Below are 12,201 nucleotides of genomic sequence, written 5' to 3'. Positions count from 1 at the left end.
AGTGTTAATGTTGTTACATATGTCCTGCTGAAACCTTTGACTGATGTTCTGATTGGTTTTAGTCTAATTTGACATAATTGTATCACTGATATTAGCCATCAGTAATGTATCAAGGTTAATACTTAATCAAGGTTATTGTTATGGTTACCTTTAAAAAAAGGGATTGAACGATATGTGCTTTTTGTAAATGCTGAGTAGGAATGTCTTGTAGATAAATTTGTTTAAAAAACATGGATGAATTAATGTTGCCCACACGTAGCACTTCCTACAGCTCCTACCATACCAGTAAAAATAAAAAGACCAGAAACTTTATTTAAAACGTATTCAGTGACGAGCAGTTCAGTCTGCAAATGTACACTGGCTGCTGACTGGTGGGATGCTGCCGAAGCATCCACGATTTGTAGACGGTTGTCGCAGCACCCAGCCAGATGTGGTAGGGAGAGAGACGCCGCCGCTCAGTATCACCGATCTGCTACACGCCAGTGATGGCTCCAGTCATCATCGATGTCCAACGTGCAAATCAAAAGGCAGTGCCTCTTCGTCCGCCAATCTCGCCCAAGGCTACGGCAGACGCGGCGAAGGTTGCGCTGCAGTGGGCCTCACGTCGAGTTCAGTAGACCAGCTACTGGTGCACGTAGTCCACTGGATCCGCTATGCAGCCGCTGTCCGTCTATTTCCTCGTCCAGTCTCTCAGTTTACTGAATAGCCAGTACGATCCTGGCAGGGTCGCCAGTGCAATGGCTGACTATGGGAATGAATATGCTAGTGTCAGTGTAAGTGTTGGCGTGTAAAGATGTAAAGTTACCTGGTCCAACTTCAGAGGTAACTAAATGTATCTAAAATAATGCCCCTGAGAGTTCACGAAGACAGTAAGTAGTTAATAAAGCCCTGATAAAGTGTTCATCTACCTCAGTGATTCCCCACGTTTCCAAGACCATTAGCTCTGAGTGCAATCAGGTACTAGCTACTACTCCGCCCCCACATCCCGCCCCCGCCTGTCCCCCTGCATCATCAACATTAGCGCCTAGATTTTATAATTAAAAAGGCTTTTCTCTGAGCACTTTTTCTTTTTAAAAAGACGAAAGCTGAATGATATTTAGATTTTGTAGATGTTTTGTTAAACAGCAAACTCGTAAGTCAATGAGGCAATGGGTACTTCTTATTTCTAACAATCATTTTCATGTAATGACGAATCAATTCTCAGTGCAACACGAGTGCTGTCTACAACTGCTTCTCAGGACAGAACTCTAACTATCCAATTTGACGTTAGACACTTGTTAAAAACCATGCTTTCTCGACACCACTCCTTTCTCTAGGGATACACCATGCAACAGCCATTTAATACTTAACCAGATTGAAATGTGTGCTCTGTACCTATGCCAACTGTTTGTGAATCACTCGATTACTGGACTCCTGCCTGAAATTAAAGAGACTTTAGAATGCCAGTGCTTTGTGTCTGGCCACTCCCAGTAATAATAATACTGAGGAGAAGGAGAAGTATACTAATAATACTGTGTGGTACCTACAGCATTGTATATGGTATTAAATTATAATTGTGGTATTTTGCTGCCAATAAAGATGAAATGTATGATGTATTTCGGAAAATATCTGCAAATTGTAGAAGGTATAATTATGAGATATTTAAACATATTCTGCATGTATGTCTCAATTTTAGTACCATAAGTGGATTGTATGAAACGTGTTTGTAATGGGTGGACTATGTGAGAAAGTCATTCATACATTTGTTTCACAAGCTGTAACACCCACGGTGTCGTGTCATGTGTTGATAGTAGCAGTTGAGAAAACTACAATTTTTGTATGTTATTATACAAGTAATAATTTATAACAAATAATTTTATTTCTTAGCTGAAACACAATTTAACAAGTTATTTTGACCCCTCAGAAAATTTTATTTCAACCCTTATAAGGTATTTGTGGCAGGTTCGAACCATTGATCTAACTACCCCGACTTTATACTAAATTCCGTAAGTGTTCACGCAGGAATAAATTTGAATCTTCACTGAGATTCGATACATTTCTACTAATAATTATTTCACTCGAAAGGCGCTTAGTTACTTTCACCCGAAACTAAATAAGTAGATCAAAGTTAAACAAACAAGCAACCACTGCCAAATAATACCAATTCAACAAACACCAGTCTGTAAACCACAAGACGCAAACTTCTGCAACATATGTTGGATGTATCCTTGAATCATAATCTGCAGACTGTGCGCTTAGTAACTTGCCGTAAGTTCTGTTACAATCAAGGTTCAATGGAAGCTCCGCTTGACGCATAGTTCTTTATTGTACACATACAATTTAGAACCAAATTGTAGAATCATAATTTCAAGGGCTTCATATCTCTGCATTGGCGCCCAACAGCCCGTGACATTTAAGATAGCGTACCTCACTTAGCGGCTCTCACACAACCATGGCTGGACACTTTTAATTCCTCCAACTCCTCATGATAAAGCCCGGTGTTACAATAAAAATTTATCTGCAACATTTAGTACAAATAAATCCCCCTCCCCAACAGCAAGCTTGTCCACTTAGCAGCGTTATTTATTTCGGTGTTCCTACAGTTAAGATAGTTTTGAGGCTAAAAGCTAACATGGACGATTGTCGCAGGTCTATCGTCACAACTTGAAATTCTTGAAAGTTGTAATAAAGTTTGATGTTGTTAGAAATACTTCATAACTCCGGTACAGAGAGTTAATTGGAAAATTTCGCTTGCTAAACACAAAATGCAAAGAGAAATTACACTAAAGACATTTGATGAATTAACAGAGCATTACTGTAACGAAAGTTATTTTTCACCTTAACATGTGTCTAGGGGGAAGCGTTACACGGAATCTGCATATCAGACGTATTAATGGTAGATATGCCAGTGAAATACCTCTTGCTAATTAACTGAACACAAGGAAGGGTCTCGAATGGCTCAGGAAGAACTAAATTTTGACCACCAATCTACGTAAACGTATGATCCACACTGACAAAATTTATCCTTACATCATGCTCTATCATAACATCGTTAATGTATGGAAATCTCTACAACTGTGTTCTTTAAACTGTGAAATGAGGTATAGGTTTTGTAAAAGCATTGATAACCATAAAGTGATTTTCAGTGAACCCGTAAGGTACTTGTTAAAGTCTACCGCATTAATAGAAAAGACAACATTTCTTCAATGGAGCAATCTTTGCTTCCAATATGCAGTCGCTCTTTCTGTGTTTGATATGTCCTCTCTTACATGACTGAAAAAGTGCAGGACTTCTTTCACGATCCTGCGAATAAGTGTTCCATCTGTCGTGATCTTCAAAATCATCATCATATCTGTATATGTTCGAATCGTGATGATACGATGAAAAAATACAGAACAACTAAGGATCCTTTGTATCCCACAGTAACAGGTTTTGGATTTACGCAAGATAGCCCATACAAATTTGGCACCCTGTTATTAACTGAAAAACCACCGTTGGATGAAAATTATTTTAAGAGGCTTATGGTCAGTACGTTAAGAGAGAAACACGATTAATCGAAGTCACTGAAGGTTATTGTTCAACATATAGGCTTACCGATGCTGTGGTACTTACACTGAAATATAAGTAGTCATAGGAATCTAAAGGAAATTAAAATCCAACTGATTAAACACCAAAATTTTCCCTCTTCTTCGTATTCGAATACTGACTATGTAAAGGCATCAGATGTCTCGAAAACTGCATAAGACTTAATTCATCTTAAAGAATAGAACTAAACTTTTTGATGGTGGTAGATTCCACAGCCTAAAAATAAAAAAGAAAATTCTTGTGAATACTGAAACGCTGTCAGTGATATCCAAATTAGACCAGTATTCAACACTGGTTCATTTCGTGCCAACTGTGAGCTAGTGTTTACAGCAAAGTAAGAATTCAGAAAGTGTTTCCAACGTAAGGAAATACTGGACTCTTCTTTCTGCATTAATATTATTTTTATGACTTGACGATTTTGTTTATTAAAGTGAACTTTACCACGAAGCTAACGTCACTTCGTCAGTACATATTCGAATTTCACTCATTTGGTCAATGAACGGTAGTTCGAGTTATTGTTAAGAATTAGCCCTTTAAGCAGTGAAATATTCCAAAGTTGATCCATAGTTATTTCCTTCCGTGGTTGCAAACTAGGAACTGATCACGTTGTAAATACTGCTCGCACCTAGCTGGTGCGAAGCCGACCTCCAGTAGCGGGAAGTCGATTTCGTTCAATAGAATAATCACTATTCTGTGATTATCTAGTAATGTAAAGGCAATGGAACAAGGAACTAAGTTTCATGATAATTGATTAAATGCAGCTTCCACAATGACTGAGTTTGCACGCTATTTGAGACTTATTCATTACCTGAAATACAAGAGTTCGACGCTGTCCCGGGGTAACTGGCCACTTAATATATTAGAGAGATAGTCTACGCGATGTCGAACACAGTGCCAGAAAGCAGATACACGACCGATGAATAATCATTAATTCAGTGACAGGCGGTGCACAGACGTTTGTGTATGAAAATAAATGACACACTGATCTATTGTTACTAAGAAAACGCCCTATACCGCAGCGATCATGTAATATGGCACTTGTTGGACGTAACTTTGTGTTGGACATTGATTTATTGACTGGCGTAGATCGAGAGGAGCAAATAAGACTAGGCCGTACTGCCCGTAACTACCTTCTTACTAAAATAATCTTAAATAATATTTGGCATTGTCACTCCCAAACAGCCTTTGTGTCCACATTCCAAGTTTCTAACAGTCATTTCATCTTCTGGATTACGAGAAAGGGACTTCACAGGAAAAACAAAATTCAGTGAAGTACCAAATACAATAATACTGTCTTAGTAGGTTTTATTTAGGTTGACGCCGTCGCTCGGAAATAAACCTCAACAGGCTATAATAACTCGGAGAAATTTCTGAAGATTGAGCTCGTCAAAACACATTTCTGGTCGTTACCGCAACTTCAGAGGAGATGTTCTTCATTTCGACGTAATTCCTCAAATGTGTTGAATAATTTAACCACAGAAGGAATTAATAATTCGCGCTGTGGGAGGCCGTCTTGCGGTGAGAGCTCTTTGAAGCTGTCTTCCCACGTCGTGCCGTCTCTAAACCTTAAGTCCCCTTTAAGCCGATGTACCGCCGTTGCCAGTTCCTGAAACCTTCTTTTCTTCTTCCTCCCGAAACACCGCGGCGTGTAATTAAACTTCGCGCGCACTGGGCTGCTAAGTAATGTAGAAGGACCAACAGCGGGGCATTATGTGCGCTGCTGCCCGAGAGGCGCTACCTGCTTGAAACAGCACTGCCGAAACCCACGAGTTCCTCCCTTTATCGTTCCCCACTGCTGCCGCCTTCATTAGACGTGTCACCTTGGGAGTAAGCGGCGGAGGAGTCGTCATCCAATTTGGGTGACATTGTTCGTCCGCCCTTTGTGACGACATCTTTTCTTCCGGACTGGAGAGCGTAATTGCCCGCCATTAGACTGGGGCATCCTCCCGCTCTTTAACGTCTTTTCCATTGTAAGAGGTCCGAGCAGATGTAATTTTATGTAAGAGGTCCGAGCAGATGTAATTTCGATGTATTGCTCATGCGCTGCCTGCGATATGCAAGGTATAAGAGAATCTCTAACCAGAGAGCAGTGTTGACTGCAGTACGAACTGTGTATCTGTAGCAGTAAGTTGTTGCTAAAGTGCGCGTCATTTATGTTGGCGGCCGAGTTTAGGTTCGTTCTGCGCATCTGACGTCACAAAACACAGTCAGCCAATGAACAGAGAACGACGTTGCCACATCTCGACTGAAGTGTAAAGCATGGACGAGTGTCTTCAGTTTTAGAAACGTTCAGTCATAAATAAAGTAATAGAACAAAAGCAATGTCTTGATAGCAGACAGTCTTTTATAGAAAGTTTGGAAAAAGCATTCTTTATACCAATTGCTTCATATTCTATTAATTAATTAAACCAAACAAGCAATAAGACTCCTAATTCAGGCGATAGCAAGGAAAGGTGTTTGTATCACTCTCACGAACCGCTTTTTCGCAATAAAGAACAGCGGCAATTGTTTATTTCCTATTGCACTTCGATGAAGCGTGAGTAATTCATAGTCATACCAACAGTGTTTGTCAGTATTGGCTCAAATGGCTCCGAGCACTATGGGACTTAACTGCTACGGTCATCAGTCCCCTAGAACTTAGAACTACTTAAACCTAACTAACCTAAGGACAGCACACAACACCCAGCCATCACGAGGCAGAGAAAATCCCTGACCCCGCCGGGAATCGAACCCGGGAACCCGGGCGTGGGAAGCGAGAACGCTACCGCACGACCACGAGATGCGGGCTGTTTGTCAGTATTTTGCGTGACGTGTTATAGTACTAATGGCGTCAGGTAGAGGAGGTGCATTAGCATAACGGTTAAGGTGTTGGGCTTCTATGCGAAAGGTTGTGAATTCAAACCTTGTGCGGTGCTTAGTATTTTCATTATTTAAAAACAATATCGAAGTGCCTTACTTCACGAATTATATTCGTTTGAATGCAATTTTTTGAAATTTCTAGTGCTTTGTCTCTTCAATAACCCTTTCGCTGCTGCAGACACGTGCTCGCTGCATTCCGCGCTGTGCGCGATTTTGTCATCACTGCACTGCTCGCCTGTGCAGACACATGGTGTTCCCACTGCTTTGACACACTTATCATTCGATTTCACAAAAACTATTTGGCCCAAAAATTTGATTTTTACACGTCTTCTTGACTGATACATACGACACCTATGTCGTACTTATTAAATGACATATTGTTATACAGTAAATTTTATATGAAATTTAGGTATCTTGTCCACATTTCGTTCTCAACATTGTGGCAACTAAAATCGACCATACGGAAAGTATACGCTATGGACTTCTACCTCTGCAAACCCTTCAAAATTTCGTGCTATGGTTTACTACATTTAATGCTGCATAATAACTGCGTTGAACATCGAAACAAAATTAAGTCATTTATGGGGTGAAGGTATCAGTCAAGAAGATGTGTAAAAATCTAATTTTTGGGCCTAATAGTTTTTGTGGAATCGATTGATAAGAGTGTCAAAGGAGTCGGAACACGATGTGTCTGCACAGGCGAGCAGTGCAGTGACAAAATCGCGCACAGCGCGGAATGCAGGGAGCACGTCTTTGTAGCAGCGAAAGGGTTAATGCGGCCGTGGTGGCTTTACTTCATGAACTGCGCGCTCCCCCCTACACGTAAGCTTGCGAACTATGCTATACTATGGCGCAGCTTCTATTGGCGCGTGCGTCGTGTGCAACTGGCAACACAGCAATCTCCCGCGTCTGGGCGGGCATGCGCGAGCCGCCAAGATAAAAGAATTGAACTATAGTCTGCTCTAGTCGGCAGTCTGCTATGGTCTGGTCTGGTGTATCGTGTTGGCTGGCGGGTCGCGGTGCAGCGATGCCCGGAGCCTGAGTATTATTGTCTAAGGTAAAAAGCAGCCTCGTGCAAATGTAGCAATGTCATCTCAACTCACATGTAAATGTTTTAAAAATCTCGTAATTATAGCCTTTCTCATAAAAAGTAACTTTTAACAACCATTCATTATAATTTAAAGAATTTAGTAATTTCTTCCATCCATGATCATCCCGATTGTTGCAAAAGAAAAATCAGCCGCTTCCTTTCATAAATGACAAATACATCGGCCAGCATTGCACAGGGCTGTGCCAGAAAGCATTATTTTAAGAGCAGATATATATGCGTTATCTGGTGACTTCATTGAGGTAACAATTTTTCTCTTTTTTTATTCAGAATGATCTTTCAGGGCCATGACACAGCACTGCTGACGTCCAAAATTTACCAGTTTAAATTCACAGTCAATTATTGAAAAGTCATAAATGTGTGACAATTTAGTTGAGAGGTTAGTTACATTGTATTATTACCAGGTTACTGAATTTATGTTTTTTTGTTGGGAAAGAAATTTCTGTTTTGAGCTTACATTAAATGAGAAAAGAATTTTGGGCACGTTAAATGGGAAAGAAATTTTGTTCTGAGGTTACACTAAATTAGAATATTATTCATATTATTTATTTTATAAAGAATTCTGTGGGGAGGTTACACCATGTAGGCGTCATCACTGGTGAAAGACGAATCGGCCCGTCAGAGGTCAGTGCCGTGTGTGTTCCCTATTCTCCTGCCCTGTATTCTTTATCTGTGGTTGTTTCTTTATCAGCTTCCATGGGAAAAAAGTTACTTAATCATCGAACAAGTCGAAGCACTGTTTACAAAGAGCTGTTCGGAAAATTCACAAACCGAATAAACCAAAGTATCAAAGAAACATTGATAAAATTGTGAGAGAGTGTTGTATTCACCAACAGCACTTGACATCAAACCACTCGAAGTAGTTGCTGATATTATGTGGCTTGCTCGTACGCAGCAACTATGTGGGTTTATTGCAACGACCAAACAGCCTCGTGTGGTGATGGTGGTGGTAAGTTCGTATGGGACCAAACTACTGAGGTCATCGGTCCCTAGCCTAACACACTACTTAATCTAACTTAAGCTAACTTACGCTGAGACAACACACACACCCATGCCCGAGGGAGGACTCAAACGGGGGCAGCCGCCCGAACACTGGCCAGGCATAATAGACCGTGGTACTACCCCGTGCGGCAACCAAAAATAGATGGAAACACAGACTGGCGGCAATTTACAACGATTTACTGAATGATCTTTTACTGTAATTAATAAGTGTAGAACGAACTTTGTGCGTGGCGATATAGATCAATTTTCATTTGGTCTGGTTTACTCTGGTACAGAGACCTAGTCAAGCTCTCAGGATTCACAGACCTATGAAAAGCCTTCGACAGTGCAAAATGGAGCAATATGTTCAAAATTCTGATAAAAATAGGAGTGAGGGACAGGGGGAGACGGGTGGTATACAATATGTACCAAGACCCAACAGGATTCACAGACCTATGAAAAGCCTTCGACAGTGCAAAATCGAGCAATATGTTCTAAATTCTGATAAAAATAGGAGTGAGGGACAGGGGGAGACGGGTGGTATACAATATGTACCAAGACCCAACAGTTCAGACTGGAAGACCAATAACGAAGAAAACTAAACTAAACTCCGTCCGAACAGGCCTTGGAAGACACAACGTTATCGACCGGTCGCCATGTCGTCCTCAGCCCACAGGCGTCACTGGATGCGGATTTGGAGGGGCCTGTGGTCAGCACACTGCTCTCCCAGCCGTATGTCAGTTTACGATACTGGAGCTGCCACTTCTCACTAAAGTAGTTCCTCAGTTTGCCTCACAAGGGCCGAGTGCACCCCGCTTGCCAACAGCTCTCGGCCGATCGGATGGTCACTCATCCAGGTGCTAGCCCAGCCCAACAGTGCTTAACTTCGGTTATCTGACGGGAAACGGTGTTACCACTGCGACAAAGTCCTTGGCTCAAGATCGAAGTGCTCGCATTAAAAAGGGTGTAAGACAAGGATGTAGTGTTTTACCATCACTGTTCAGTCTATTCATTGAAGAAGCAATTTCGAAAATAACAGAAAGGTTCAAGACTGGGAGAAAGGATATCAATGATAAAATTCGCTAATGACATTGCTGTTCTCAGTGCAAGTGAAGAAGAATTACATGAGCTGTTGAATGGAATGATCAGTATAATGAGTACAGAATATGGACTGAGAATAAACCGAAAGAAGCTAATGTCACGTAGAACAAGCGAGAATAACGAGAAGCTGAAGATCAAAATCCGGTGCTTATGCAGTAGAGGAATTCTCCTATCTTGAAAAAAAAATAGCCCATGATGGAAGAAGTAAGGAAGATACAAAACCTAGACTATCATAGGTAAAAAATATGTTGCTGACCAAGAGAAATCAACTGGTATCAAACACAGGACTTAATTTGAGCAAAAAATTTCGGGGAACGTAAATTTCGAGCAGTGCATTGTATGGTACTGACTCTTCAGCAGCGTGAAAACCGCAAGAGGATAGAATAGAAGCTTTTGAGATGTGGTACCACAAAAGAATGTTGGATACCAGGTGGACTGGTAAGGTAAGGAATGAGGAGGTTCTCTGCAGAATCAGAGAAGAGAGGATCTTGTGGAATACAGTGTCAAGAATACGGGAAAGGATGAGAGCCCAGGACATCAGGGCATACACTCCACGATATGAGATGGAACTGTAGAGGATAAAACCCTAGCTGAAGACACATATTAGAATACAGGGTGGTTGTAATTAACATCCGCTACTTGAGAGGAACACCATGAGGAACGAGTCGTCGTAGGACAAAGCAACTTTGTGGAAATATCTGTAGCAGCATTATCATTTACGTTACATTCCACATATAGGAAAGTGATGGCTAAGAAACAGTTTATATGTTGACGCTTCGGACACTGTTTTAATGTCATGTCTTTGATATGTCGATGCTCATGTATTACTCTCTCATTATAGACCATTTGCTTCAGATTATCGGGTTAATGGTAATGACCCATGCTAACACATACAGTCACGACACTTTCTAACTTTTCTTTCTACACTGCTACAGTAGCGCCCCAAGCAGACATACAGCTATACCTTTTAGTGCAACATATGGGATGAGTGCAAATAATATCGGTTATACTCATTTGTAACCTTTTTTTCAACAGGGAGCGTATGTAGTGGAGTAAAAATCGGCAATGACTATAAAGTGACAAGACATTGTAAGGTGGCGTGGTCTCCTGGACTTCATTTCTTACATATTCCTACCTCACCATAGTATTCTGCATATAAAGATGTTTCATCCGAGCCCAAACTCGATAAGGTAGAGTCAGTTTTACATATTTCCATTCGATCGATATGCAACTCTAATAAATAAATCGCAAGTGCGCACCGATATTAAAAAGTCGAGGCTGGCGTACACAGACATTCAAGGCACGATGGCCACAGGAGTTTTTGATCGGCGGAGGAAAGCAGCCGGCTAAAAATTCTATAGGTGGGTGGCTCAGCACGCAACTGTGCCAGACAGCCAACTGTCCAGGGACCAAAACAGTTTTTTGCCAGAGAAAAGGACTAATGGTCTGTGTATTCACCTTAAAAGCAAAACCCACTGTATTGTTTGGGAGAGCATCAGCATACGCATTTTTCACTGACCTAGTGTGCACTTTCAGAGTTCTCACAGGTGGACAGTAAACTTCTAACGCAAATACTGTATATTTCCGGATTGGTCTAAACAGAGCGCCATTCTCCCGTTTGTAAGAGTAACACTGATTGGCGGACTATTTCTGATGCAATGAGCCAGAGCAGCGAAGGAAAGACAGCGGATGATTTACCCTTTCGGTTTTTGCGTGGAGAGGGGTCGTTCCAGTGACACTCTTGAGGCAGGAACACGTAGCGTGAGCGAGTTCGCTCGTGTGAGTATGCAGAGAGCGAGGAACAAAGTCTCTACTCAGTACTGCACTGAGAGAGCACCTCTGTCGCTAGCGAATCGGAGTGATAATCTATATTGTGTCACTTATAATTAAGCATTTGTTCGCTGTGTTGGCCGCAACACTTAGTGTGAACACAGACAGAGTATTAGTTAGTGCCTGCAAGCGAACATTGGGTGGCATCATGGTGGACTGGTTATCTGACCGGTGTACAACGCCATTTGTTAGGCTAGGGGTCGATAGGAGTCCTTGACTTCATCAAGGCATAGTGAGAGTTCTAGTGGCGAAGGTCAATCCAAATAGAAAGAGATCGTTTTGTGCTATTTGAGAAGTGAACGACACAGCAGCGATATTTGCAGCTCACGGTATTATTGTGCGCTACAGCATAGGCAAGCCCCATCTTTCCTCCATTAAAAATAACATACTTCATTCTCATCTCTCTATTACATTGCTCATTGACAGCACCGACCGTACTTCGAAAAATTCATTCATTATCCACTTTGGGTCTCTGCCATTCTGCCAGGTAAATAACATTTTTTATGAAAAGGGATAAAAGAGCTTTTCTGCAGTTTGTATATAAATTTCATTAACAGGATTCCTAGACATAAGAGGTAACCTCCTATTCCAAAAAGATCCTGGAAATTTGTGTATCAGTTTATAAATAAAAGTTTCACTTGATTTTCTACGATTTTGCAATAAATAATATTTTCCGTTCGCTTAATGTTTTGCTTACACTAACTAGCAATACTCCAGTACCCAAGTATCCCACTACTTATCAAAGAAAATAGAATATT

This window comes from Schistocerca cancellata, chromosome 7 (assembly GCF_023864275.1).
Source record: "Schistocerca cancellata isolate TAMUIC-IGC-003103 chromosome 7, iqSchCanc2.1, whole genome shotgun sequence".
Lineage (NCBI taxonomy): Eukaryota > Metazoa > Arthropoda > Insecta > Orthoptera > Acrididae > Schistocerca > Schistocerca cancellata.
Note: the sequence above shows the minus strand (reverse complement) of the source record.